Here is a 14,449-nt window from a genome sequence, read left to right on the forward strand (position 1 = left end):
GAATTCATACAATGGCATTGAGGAATATACCACCTCAGTCACCAGCTTCATCAATAAGTGCATCGACGACATTGTTCTCACAGTGACCGTACGTATATATCCCAACCAGAAGCTATAGATTACACGTAACATCCGCACCAAGCTAAAGGCTAGAGCTTCCGCTTTCAAGGAGCGTGACACTAATCTGGACGATTATAAGAAATCCTGCTATGACCACAGCCGAACAATCTAGCAGACAAAGCATCAATGAAGGACTAAGATTGAATCTTACTACAGTCGTCGGATGTGGCAGTGCTTGCAAACTATTAAGGACTACAAAGGGAAATGCACCCTGGACCTGCCCAGTGATGCGAGCCTACCAGACGGGCTAAATTCTTTTATGCTCGCTTCAAGGCAAGCAACACTGAAACATGCATGAGAGCACCAGCTGTTCCATTCACAAGGCCACGGGGCCAGATGGATTACCAGGACATGTTCTCAGAGCATGTACGGACCAACTGGCAAGTGTCTTCACTGATATTTTCAACCTCACCCTGAAAGAGTCTGTAATACCTACATGTTTCAAGCAGACCCCCATAGTTCAAGTGCCCAAGGAAGCGAAGGTAACCTGCCTAAATGACTACCTCCCTGTAGCACTCATGTTGGTAGCAATGAAGTGCTTTGAATGTCTGGTCATGGCTCACATCAACATCATCATCCCGGAAACACTAGACCCACTTCAATTTGCATACTGCCCCAACAGATCCACAGAAGATGCAATAACAATCGCACTCCACACTATCCTTTCCCACCTGGACAAAAGGAACATCTATTTGAGAATGCTGTTCATTGACTCCAGCTCAGTGTTCAACACCCTAGTGTCCACAAAGCTCATCACTAAGCTAAAGACTCTAGGACTAACACCTCCAACTGCAACTGGTTTCTGGACTTCCTGATGGGCCACTCCCAGGTGGTAAGCGTAGGCAACAACACATTTGTCACAATGATCCTCAACACAGGGTCCCCACAGGGGTGCCTGGTTAGTCCCCTCCTGTACTCCCTGTACACCCATGACTGCATGGCCAAGCACGACTCCAACACCATCGTTAAGTTTGCTGATGACTCAATGGTGGTAGGCCTGATCACCGACAACGATGAGACAGCCCATAGGGAGGAGGTCAGAGATCTGGCAGTGTGGTGCCAGAACAACAGACTCTCCCTCAACATGAGCAAGATAAAGGAGATGATTGTGGACTGCAGGAAAATGATCACCAAACATGCCCCCATTCACATCGACGGGCTGTAGTGGAGCGGGTCGAGAGTGTCAAGTTCCTTGGTGTGCACATCACTAACAAACTATCATGGTCCAAACACACCAAGAAAGTCGTGAAGAGACCACGACAACACCTTTTCCCCCTCGGAGATTGAAAAGATTTAGCATAGGTCCCCAGATCCTCAAAATGTTATACAGCTGCACCAGCTGCACCATGCTACCGCAATGCAAGCGGTACTGTGCTAAGGTCTAGGTGTAAAAAGCCCCTTAACAGCTTCTACCCCCAAGCCATATGACTGCTGAACAATTAATTAAATGGCCACCCATATTATTTTTCATTGACACCCCCCCATTTCGTTTTTACACTGCTGCTACTGCTGTTTATTATCTATGCATAGTCACTTTACCCCTACCTACATGTACTAATTATCTCAACTAACCTGTACTCCTGCACTTTGACTCTTGCATATAGCCTCATTATTTTTTACTTTAGTTTATTTAGTAAATATTTTCTTAACTCTATTTTCTTAAATTTGCATTGTTGGTTAAGGGCTTGAAAGTAACCATTTCAGGTCGACACCTCTTGTATTCGATCTCTCCTCTACTTTGAGCCATGAGAGATTGACGTGCATATTATTAATGTTAGCTCTCCGTGTACATTTTAGGGCCAGCCGTGCTGTGCTGTTCTGAGGCAAAAGTCCCTCTTTGTGGCATATGTCAATAGTGTTATTAATTAAGGCAGAGTGCTTTATTATGGACTGACTTCTCCCCATTTTAGCTAATGTTGCATCAGCATGTTTTGACCATTAAAGTTTACAATCCAGGGTTACGCCAAGCAGTCAACTTGCTCAATTTCCACATTATTCATTACAATATTTAGATTAGGTTTATGGTTTAGTGAATGATTTGGCCCAAATACAGACTAACTTATTTCTTGCCACCCATTCTGAACTCGCTATACTAGCTGACGTGTATAGTGTTGAGTCATCCGCATACATAGACACTCTGTTTTAACTTAAATCCAGTGGCATGTCATTGGTAAATATTGCAAAAAGTAAGGGGCCTAGACAGCTGCCCTGGGGAATGCCTGGTTCTAACTGGATTATGTTGGAAAGGCTTTCATTAAAGAACACCTGGTTCTGTTAGACAGGTAACTATTTATAGACTATATAGCAGGCGGTGTAAAGCCATAACACATACGTTTTTACAGCAGCAGACTATGATTGATAATGTCAAAAGTCGCACTGAAGTCTAACAAAACAGCTCCCACAATATTATCATATTTGTTTCTCAGCCAATCATCAGTCATTTGTGTAATGTTGTGCATGTTGAATGCCTTTCCTTATAAGCATGCTGAATGTCTGTTGTCAATTTGTTTACTGTAAAATAGCATTGTATGTGGTCAAACACACATTTTTCCAAAAGTTTACAAAGGGTTGGTAACAGGTTTGGGTGTGCAAGTTCACATTTCAAACTGGTCATTTTCAAGAGATACCAGTACCTGTTACTTTATAGGTATATTGACAATGTTCAACTTGTGGATGTCTCTGAAAACAACAGCACAGAAAACTATAGAATGAAGTTAGATCTAAATGTGCAAGGATTGGTTTCTGAGTTTTAAAATCTCTACATTTAATTAACAACTCATATTTAATAACTCCAACTCAATTGTGCTTGATTGAAACCCAGGCAGAGTGGTTAGTTATTGTATAATTTCTACAATAATAATGACATTTCAAAAGAAGGAAGATAAAACCAATTAATAATATGAGTAATTGAAAAGGCTGTCATTGAAAATCTCATTGAACACTAAAAAGCTTATTTTTCTTTTTAAAATGTTCCACAATAATAACAGAGGGGCCTTGATCAAAAACAAAAAACTAAGGACCAACAAACGATAAACCTTGGAAAACCCATTACAGGCTGATTTCACATCATTAAAGCATCAGGGAAATAGAACGTTCAGAAATGGCTCCCCTTAAAAGAAGGAAAGCTTTTGGCCTTAATTGACAAGTTATTTTTTTCTCAGATTATCTGATAGAGGGTTACACAGAATTGAGAGGTAACATGGCAAGGGAGAGAAACTGCAACGCTGCGAGCCAGCCTACAACGCTGTGTGCTGCCTTCCTGGCACAGAGAAAGCATGTTTAAGTCTGGGTGGATTTAGAGCAGTTCAGATTAACCCAGTTGCTGTAATAGTCACACATTAGCAATTACAGTTGTGGTTTCTTGTACGGGGCCCTTTTTGTCATGCTTGCTTGGTTTCAATTTGGGGCTTTCAGTATGTATTCTAGAGACATTTCAAAGTTCAGCCAGTGGGTCTAGTAAATACTGTGCTGTTTGGTTTGTGTGGGACAGATAAAATAAGTGAAGTGGAGAGAATCATGTTATTAAGGATGAGATGTAGGCCTGTGTGTGGTTCATGCTGGTCTCAACAAAAGCATGCAACATGTAGCCTAAATGTGATATCAATTGTGGATATAAGGGTGACAAATGTGTTTTTAATGTGATCAAAGTGGAACGGCATGCTTTTTTACTTACATCAATAAAGATAAGGAAATGGACGTGAACTGCAATTCTAATCATGTGGCATGAAGAGGCTTGCCGCTTGTGTGCTATAAACATCTCCTGTTTCACTATGGGTCAAAGTGACCAGAGAATTAACAATCAAGTTCAGGTGAATTTACCACCTAGGGGTTAGGGTACAGATCTACGATCAAGTTTCACTTCCAATGACTAGGAGGCTTGTCACTCACTCCGTATCACTGCATTGACCAGACTGAGGATCACTACTCTTATCCCTGACAGTTTTCACAACAAACCGGAAGAAATCTCCATCCATATAATTATTTGTCTATTAAATAAGTTGACCTGTGCATGCCCATATAGAACAGCTCATTCCGCAGTGGTTTCCCCTGACTGACTAGCTGGATTGTATGCTTGAGGAGATAGATTTGGGGGGAGGGTCTTTAGTTGTCTGGGGCTCTAATAATACTCCAACCGGTGGACCTTTGTCTAATATCTTCTGCAGAAACATGCTGTGTAATCCTTGGCTACCCTTTGATAAATGCTGTTTCGTTTATGCCACGTGTCAAGTCCCCGAAGAACTGAATTATTAGCCTAGAAGATAAGAGCCAGCAAATATTCTACTGGCATTGTCTTAAAGGACTGTTTGAGTTTATGATACAAATAAGATGAGGCGAACACACCTCATAGTTTGCTTTTCATTAACCCTAAGAAACTACCTAGAGCCTTTGGGCATTGGTCACAAATGTATCACACAACTCCTCTGAACCTGGGAGACCTGTGTAGACCATTTACAATGCTTCCTCCAACACCAGCAGTGAGTCAATGGGCATTACCTCTGTCTTTATAGGGGTTACAATGACGTATTATGAATTAGACTTAATATGACAGGCCAATGTTGTGTCTCATCTGGCTGGGGTTGTAGAGATTTCTTCATCTTGAAAGCACTAAGTAACACTTATGGCCATCTGAGTTCAAATACGTCAGAAGATGGTACTTTGCTACACCTCATTTGTAGCAAACAGACGGATTCAATCAAATGTATAAATTGCTAAATTATCCAAGATACAGTATGACAGAATATTTTGCTCAAATCATTCTGTGTCTCCCTCTAGTGTTCAGAAGCCCAGCAGGTTAAACCCAGCAGGTTCAATTGTGAGTGTTGTGTGTGTTTGTGTGTGTGTGTGTGTGTGTGTGTGTGTGTGTGTGTGTGTGTGTGTGTGTGTGTGTGTGTGTGTGTGTGTGTGTGTGTGTGTGTGTGTGTGTGTGTGTGTGTGTGTGTGTGTGTGTGTGTGTGTGTGTGTGTGTGTGTGTGTGTGTGTGTGTGTGTGTGTGTGTGCGCACAAGCAGGAGTTATACATTTAAAAGGAAGATTCTCTGAAGAGGGATTGTTGTATGTGGAGCTTCACCGTGGCACCTGCAAACAAAGCCCGGTCCAGCCTGCTCGCTCTCTCTAACACACACATACACAAACACACACACTCGTCAACCTTTGGGATCTGACAGCTAAGCATGAAAGCAAAGGCGAAACTGAAGCTGAAAATTGCAGTGCGGCGAGAGAGAGGACGTAGCTATCAGTGGGCTTCGGCTGAAACCTCATCGCTGGGATAGGGTTTCCACCGTGTTTTCATGCCCAGGTCAGCTGACCATGGCCCTCAGGCTCTATTGGACGCCCTGCTCACAACCCCCCGTAATGATGTAACCAGAGTGTGTGGGAACCAGAGTTCCGTGGCACACTGTGTGATAAATGCTACTTTCCCACTCCTGTGCCCGAGAATGGACGCAAATTAATCTGACCGTCTTAGTCCTGCCACTGGTTATCAGGAAATCCAACCTGTGAGTGTGTGTGTGGTGTGTGTACATGACTGAGTGAATGAGTGAATGAGAGAGAGAAAGAGTGGGAAAATAGTAGGGGTGAAGAGAGGAAGAGAAATAGAAAGAGTGGGTGAGTGGTAGAGGCGAGACTTGTGCTCCCCTTTTTCACAGTCTCTCACTCAAACCCACCAAATCAAGAGACTAGATACTACATCTTCAGCTTAGCGATTCACTTCAATTCCACAGCCACGGCCTTGTTCATATCTGGCCACAAAACATGAGCAGCATGTCCTCAGTGTCAGCACTCCCACAGCACAGTATTCCCTGCTATCTTCCCTTCGCTGCTTCAGAGACGCACTACAAAGATTCCTTGATGCCCTTCCAGACTCCCTCTGCCTACCCAAGGACGCCAGAGGACAAAAATCCGTTAACCACCTAACTGAGGATCTCAATTTAACCTTGCGCAATACCCTAGATGCAGTTGCACCCCTAAAAACTAAAAAAATGTCTCATAAGAAACTAGCTCCATGGTACACAGAAAATACCCGAGCTCTGAAGCAAGCTTCCAGAAAATTGGAACGGAAATGGCGCCACACCAAACTGGAAGTCTTCCGACTAGCTTGGAAGGATGGTACCGTGCAGTACCGAAGAGCCCTTACTGCTGCTCGATCGTCCTATTTTTCTAACTTAATTGAGGAAAATAAGAACAATCCGAAATTCCTTTTTGATACTGTGGCAAAGCTAACTAAAAAGCAGCATTCCCCAAGAGAGGATGACTTGCACTTTAGCAGTGATAAATTCATGAACTTCTTTGAGGAAAAGATTATGATTATTAGAAAGCAAATTACGGACTCCTCTTTAAACCTGCGTATTCCTCCAAACCTCAGTTGTCCTGAGTCTGCACAACTCTGCCAGGACCTAGGATCAAGAGAGACGCTCAAGTGTTTTAGTACTATATCTCTTGACACAATGATGAAAATAATCATGGCCTCTAAACCTTCAAGCTGTATACTGGACCCTATTCCAACTAAACTACTGAAAGAGCTGCTTCCTGTGCTTGGCCCTCCTATGTTGAACATAATAAACGGCTCTCTATCCACTGGATGTGTACCAAACTCACTAAAAGTGGCAGTAATAAAGCCTCTCTTGAAAAAGCCAAACCTTGACCCAGAAAATATAAAAACTATCGGCCTATATCGAATCTTCCATTCCTCTCAAAGATTTTAGAAAAGGCTGTTGCGCAGCAACTCACTGCCTTCCTGAAGACAAACAATGTATACGAAATGCTTCAGTCTGGTTTTAGACCCCATCATAGCACTGAGACGGCACTTGTGAAGGTGGTAAATGACATTTTGATGGCATCGGACCGAGGCTCTGCATCTGTCCTCGTGCTCCTAGACCTTAGTGCTGCTTTTGATACCATCGATCACCACATTCTTTTGGAGAGATTGGAAACCCAAATTGGTCTACACGGACATGTTCTGGCCTGGTTTAGGTCTTATCTGTCGGAAAGATATCAGTTTGTCTCTGTGAATGGTTTGTCCTCTGACAAATCAACTGTACATTTCGGTGTTCCTCAAGGTTCTGTTTTAGGACCACTATTGTTTTCACTATATATTTTACCTCTTGGGGATGTTATTCGAAAACATAATGTAAACTTTCACTGCTATGTGGATGACACACAGCTGTACATTTCAATGAAACATGGTGAAGCACCAAAATTGCCCTCGCTAGAAGCATGTGTTTCAGACATAAGGAAGTGGATGGCTGCAAACTTTCTACTATTAAACTCGGACAAAACAGAGATGCTTGTTCTAGGTCCCAAGAAACAAAGAGATCTTCTGTTGAATCTGACAATTAATCTTAATGGTTGTACAGTCGTCTCAAATAAAACTGTGAAGGACCTCGGCGTTACTCTGGACCCTGATCTCTCTTTTGAAGAACATATCAAGACCATTTCGAGGACAGCTTTTTTCCATCTACGTAACATTGCAAAAATCAGAAACTTTCTGTCCAAAAATGATGCAGAAAAATTAATCCATGCTTTTGTCACTTCTAGGTTAGACTACTGCAATGCTCTATTTTCCGGCTACCCGGATAAAGCACTAAATAAACTTCAGTTAGTGCTAAATACGGCTGCTAGAATCCTGACTAGAACCAAAAAATTTGATCATATTACTCCAGTGCTAGCCTCTCTACACTGGCTTCCTGTCAAAGCAAGGGCTGATTTCAAGGTTTTACTGCTAACCTACAAAGCATTACATGGGCTTGCTCCTACCTACCTCTCTGATTTGGTCCTGCCGTACATACCTATACGTACGCTACGGTCACAAGACGCAGGCCTCCTAATTGTCCCTAGAATTTCTAAGCAAACAGCTGGAGGCAGGGCTTTCTCCTATAGAGCTCCATTTTTATGGAACGGTCTGCCTACCCATGTCAGAGACGCAAACTCGGTCTCAACCTTTAAGTCTTTACTGAAGACTCATCTCTTCAGTGGGTCATATGATTGAGTGTAGTCTGGCCCAGGAGTGGGAAGGTGAACGGAAAGGCTCTGGAGCAACGAACCGCCCTTGCTGTCTCTGCCTGGCCGGTTCCCCTTTTTCCACTGGGATTCTCTGCCTCTAACCCTGTTACGGGGCTGAGTCACTGGCTTGCTGGGGCTCTCTCGTGCCGTCCCTGGGGGATGCGTCACCTGGGTGGGTTGATTCACTGTTGTGGTCGGCCTGTCTGGGTTCCCCCCCTTGGGTTGTACCGTGTCGGAGATCTTTGTGGGCTATACTCGGCCTTGTCTCAGGATGGTAAGTTGGTGGTTGAAGATTTCCCTCTAGTGGTGTGGGGGCTGTGCTTTGGCAAAGTGGGTGGGGTTATATCCTTCCTGTTTGGCCCTGTCCTGGGGTGTCCTCGGATGGGGCCACAGTGTCTCCTGACCCCTCCTGTCTCAGCCTCCAGTATTTATGCTGCAGTAGTTTATGTGTCGGGGGGCTAGGGTCAGTTTGTTTATCTGGAGTACTTCTCCTGTCCTATTCGGTGTCCTGTGTAAATCTAAGTGTGCGTTCTCTAATTCTCTCCTTCTCTCTTTCTTTCTCTCTCTCGGAGGACCTGAGCCCTAGAACCATGCCCCAGGACTACCTGACATGATGACTCCTTGCTGTCCCCAGTCCACCTGGCCATGCTGCTGCTCCAGTTTCAACTGGCCTGGGCCCTAGGACCATGTCCCAGGACTACCTGACATGAGGACTCCTTGCTGTCCCCAGTCCACCTGGCCATGCTCCTGCTCCAGTTTCAACTGTTCTGCCTTACTATTATTCAACCATGCTGGTCATTTATGAACATTTGAACATCTTGGCCACGTTCTGTTATAATCTCCACCCGGCACAGCCAGAAGAGGACTGGCCACCCCACATATGCTCTCTCTAATTCTCTCTTTCTTTCTCTCTCTCGGAGGACCTGAGCCCTAGGACCGTGCCCCAGGACTACCTGACATGATGGCTCCTTGCTGTCCCCAGTCCACCTGACTGTGCTGCTGCTCCAGTTTCAACTGTTCTGCCTTATTATTATTTGACCATGCTGGTCATTTATGAACATTTGAACATCTTGGTCATGTTCTGTTATAATCTCTACCCGGCACAGCCAGAAGAGGACTGGCCACCCCACATAGCCCGGTTCCTCTCTAGGTTTCTTCCTAGGTTTTGGCCTTTCTAGGGAGTTTTTCCTAGCCACCGTGCTTTTACACCTGCATTGTTTGCTGTTTGGGGTTTTAGGCTGGGTTTCTGTACAGCACTTTGAGATATCAGCTGATGTACGAAGGGCTATATAAATAAATATGATTTGATTTGATTTGTGGACACATGATTGTCGAACATTTCATTCCAAAATCATGGGCATTAATATGGAGTTGGTCCCCCCTTTGCTGCTATAACAGCCTGCACTCTTCTGGGAAGGCTTTCCACTAGATGTTAGAACATTGCTGCCGGGACTTGCTTCCATTCAGTCACAAGAGCATTAGTGAAGTCGGGCACTGATGTTGGGGCGATTAGGTCTGGCTTGCAGTCAGCGTTCCAATTCATCCCAAAGCCATTTGATGGGGTTGAGGTCAGCGCTCTGTACAGGCCAGTCAAGTTCTTCACCACCGATCTCCACAAACCATTTCTGTAAGGACCTCGCTTTGTGCATGGGGGCATTGTAATGCGTAACAGGATCTTAGTCTTAGGCTTGTGTGCGGCTGCTCGGCCATGGAAAACCATTTCATGAAGCTCCCGACGGACAGTTCTTGTGCGGATGTTGCTTCCAGAGGCAGTTTTTAACTCGGTAGTGAGTGTTGCAACCAAGGACAGACGATTTAACACGCTATGGACTTCAGCACTCTGTGGTCTCACTCTATGAGCTTGTGTGGCCTACCACTTTGTGGCTGAGCCGTTGTTGCTCCTAGTAGTTTCCATTTCACAATAACAGCACTTAGGCTTTTCCATGTGTAACTCTGTGTTGTTGTCTGTGTCACACTCCTTTGCTTTATCTTGGCCAGGTCGCAATAGCAAAAATATTGCTCTGATTTAGCAAAAATGTGGAACACACGTAGACGATTGTCTATCCTACATACACAAACAGCATTAAGATATCTTAAATGATTTTGTAAATATAGACCTGTAAACACACAGATACAAAAAGTGGGAAATATCAACTGTTAATATTTATGATGAATGTAAACCTACTTTTTGGTAGCTGTTCAATAGACAACTTTCTATGTAACATTTGCTCTCATTCACTAATTCATGGTCCTGCCTGACCAAAATGGATACAGTTACAGATTTTTGATGTTGTGGCTTTTGTAACCAGCTCTAAGGCAAGTGGGGTCAGACACTGAGAACTGTCATTGTTATCTGTACTTTACTTTTCTATTTCTATTTTTAAAACTTGTACTTTTACTCCACTATATTCCTAAAGAAAATATATACTTTTTACTCCCATGCATTTTCCTTGACACTCTAAAGTACTCATTACATTTCAAATGATCAGGCAGGACAGCAAAATGGCCGAATTCACACACCTATCAATGTAACGCGTTGTTATTCCTACTGCCTCTGATCTGGCAGACAAAAATAAATGAATACTGCTTCTGTAAATCATGTCTGAGGGTTGGAGTGTGCCCGTGTCTGTCCGTAAAATAAAAAAAACAAGAACATGTTGTCGTCTGGTTTACCTAATAAGGAATTTGATGTATAGCACTTACTTGAACTTTTACTCAAGTATGACAATTGAGTACATTTAAAACCAGATACCTTTACTCAAGTAGTATTTTACTAAGTGACTTTCACTTTTACTTGAGTCATTTTCTATTAAGGTACTGTATCTTCACTTTTACTCAAGTATGACAATTGAGTAGTTTTTCCACCACTGGCCCACTCCCCCACCAGTCCTCTCCTCAGACAGGTACTGAGGACACCATGGAACTGGACTGCCACATGTCAGAAGGTCATTCAGAAGATCATTCAAGGTCATTTCCATGCTGTCTGGAAATTGCTGGCCTAAAACTGTGCTATGTCCCTCACAACCAACCCTTCTTAACCATAGTCTATGACCTAACTACACTTGAACTAACCTGAGGTCACCCTTGCAGGTTTTGTCACTCACCACATCTCCTGCTGGGCCACAGTCCGTAATCAACACCAACCACCCACAGTTAATATCGCCCACATTTTCATCCTATATGACTTCCAAAGGAATATAAAGAAACATGTAGGACGTGACTTGCGGAACATTTTACCAACGTTCAACATAAAAAAACAGGCCAATAAGACGTTGTTTGTGACAGCCATTCACAGACTTTCTTTCACAACCAGACAACCAACCATTCCATTACCGGAGAATCCCCAGCATCGTTTAGGTTGGGATACCATTCCAGCTAGTCAATGTGTCTCTTTGGTATGCAAGCAGCATCCGGTGACTGTCTCTATAGTGACCTGTAGAAATGGAAACTGATCACGCCACAGCCACAATACCCCACCAGTCATACAATAAGTATACTACCCTTGTCGCTGCAACTTGCCCAGAATGATTAGTACAAGCTGGTCAGGCTCCGGAAATACAACTCCACTGGCTACTTTTTATGGTTAATTTCCTGTAACTTGGTTACGCTAATGTGTGCTTGTGTCGTGAAAGGCTTGTTATTATCATTTGTGGAATTGTCCGTTGTTGATATGCTGTACTGTAAGTGTGTGAATGAGTTCAAAACATGAACATGAACACATGTTGAAAAACGTGTTGGCTTTGGCTATTCAAACACAACAGAGGCATGGCAGTGCCACTCATAGTCCTAGATAAGACGTACCGAGAGCCATATAAAACCATTTTAAAGACGGAATGACACCATACAAAATGTTGGCCATATTGGATTCAGAATATAATTGATTCGCACCAACTGTCGTTATAATGCATGAGTGTTGTACACAACTCTGAAAAGAATGTCTCTTATTTACAAAATTCTTATTTAAAGGTGATTTAACCTCCATAAAATGTTAATGTGTCAGCCATATTAGATTTTGGACACCATATTCGATTTGAGGCAAGAAAATCTGTGATTGGGCCTTTGACTTAATTGCAAGACAAAGGGCTAAAGACACAAAAGCCTTTAAGGAGCGTCGGACCCCTTAAGGAACTTTGGACATTTCAATGACTGAACCCAATTGTTTTCCTTAGAGCCAAAGATAATGGCCACAACATCAGGAACATGTCAGGCAATGTTTACAGGTCTCCAGTACCTTTAGAAAGTATTCACATCCCTTGACTTTTCCCACATTTTGTTGCGTTAGAGCCTGAATTTAAAATGGGTTGAATTGAGATGTTGTGTCACTGGCCTACACACAATACCCCATAACGTCAAAGTGGAATTATGTTTGTAGACATTTTTACAAATGAATTTAAAATGAAAAGCTGAAATGTCTTGAGTTCAATAAGTATTCAACCTCTACTTATGGTAAGCCTAAATCATTTCAGGAGTAAATTTGTTTAAAAACTCACATAATAAGTTGCATGGACTCACTCTGTGTGCAATAATAATGCTTGACATAATTTCTGAATGACTACCTCATCTATGAACCCCACACATACAATTATCTGTAAGGTCCCTAGGTTGAACAGTGAATTTCAAACACAGATTCAACAACAAAGACCAGGGAAGTTTTCCAATGCCTCATAAAGAAGTTTACTATTGGTAGATGGGCAAAAAAGCAGATATTGAATACTATTTTTTATTTTATTTTATTTAACCTTTATTGTGAAGTTATTGTGAAGTTATTAGTTACACTTTGGATGGTATATTACTACAAACATACAGATGTCCTTCCTAACTCAGCTGTGATAGTAGAAAACTGAGGATGAATAAACAACCAAAAGGTTATTCGGCTGTCTCAATAGGATAACCATTTGACGAATCCCTTTTGCTTCCAGATAGAACTCCTTTGGTTCCAGGCAGAACCCTTTTGGGTTCCATGTGTAACCCTTTCCACAGAGGGTTCTACATGGAATCAAAAGAGTTCTACCTGGAACCAAAAAAAGGTTATCCTATGGGGACAGCCACAGAACCGTTTTGGAATCCCTTTTTCAAACAGTGCACAATACAAACCTAAATGACAGAGTGAAAAAAAGTAAGCCTGTACAGAATAAAAATATGACAAAACATGCATCCTGTTTGCAATATGGCACTAAGGTAAAGCTGAAAAAATATGGCAAAGAAAATAACTTTATGTCCTGAATACAAAGCGCTTTGTTTGGGGCAAATCCAACACAAGACATCACTGAGTACCACTCTTCAGATTTTCAAGCATGGTGTTCGTTGCATCTTGTTATGGCTAAACTTGTCATCTGCAAGGACTGGGGAGTTTTTTTAAGGATAAAAAGAAACAAATAGAGCTAAGCACCTACAAAACCCTAGTGTGCAGTCTTCTGCACATCTATCACTCCAGTGTTTACTTGCTAAATTGTAATTATTGTAATTATTGTTTGTGTCGCTCTGCTTCGCTTTATCTTGGCCAGGTCACAGTTGTAAATGAGAACTTGTTCTCAACTGGCCTACCTGGTTAAATAAAGGTGAAATAAATACAAAAAATAACTCATTCTTATTTACAATGAAGGCCTACCAGGGAACAGTGTGTTAACTGCCTTGTTCAGGGGGCGAATGACAGATTTTTACCTTGTCAGCTCAGGGATTGACCTTGTCAGCTTACTGCTAACCTACAAAGCATTACATGGGCTTGCTCCTACCTATCTCTCTGATTTGGTCCTGCCGTACATACCTACACGTGCGCTACGGTCACAAGACGCAGGCCTCCTAATTGTCCCTAGAATTTCTAAGCAAACAGCTGGAGGCAGGGCTTTCTCCTATAGAGCTCCATTTTTATGGAACGGTCTGCCTACCCATGTCAGAGACGCAAACTCGGTCTCAACCTTTAAGTCTTTACTGAAGACTCATCTCTTCAGTGGGTCATATGATTGAGTGTAGTCTGGCCCAGGAGTGGGAAGGTGAATGGAAAGTCTCTGGAGCAACGAACCGCCCTTGCTGTCTCTGTGGGATTCTCTGCCTCTAACCCTATTACAGGGGCTGAGTCACTGGCTTACTGGGGCTCTCTCATGCCGTCCCTGGAAGGGGTGCGTCACCTGAGTGGGTTGATTCACTGATGTGGTCATCCTGTCTGGGTTGGCGCCCCCCCCTTGGGTTGTGCCATGGCGGAGATCTTTGTGGGCTATACTCAGCCTTGTCTCAGGATGGTAAGTTGGTGGTTGAAGATATCCCTCTAGTGGTGTGGGGGCTGTGCTTTGGCAAAGTGGGTGGGGTTATATCCTTCCTGTTTGGCCCTGTCCGGG

The sequence above is a fragment of the Oncorhynchus gorbuscha genome, linkage group LG06 (genome assembly GCF_021184085.1).
Source record: "Oncorhynchus gorbuscha isolate QuinsamMale2020 ecotype Even-year linkage group LG06, OgorEven_v1.0, whole genome shotgun sequence".
NCBI lineage: Eukaryota > Metazoa > Chordata > Actinopteri > Salmoniformes > Salmonidae > Oncorhynchus > Oncorhynchus gorbuscha.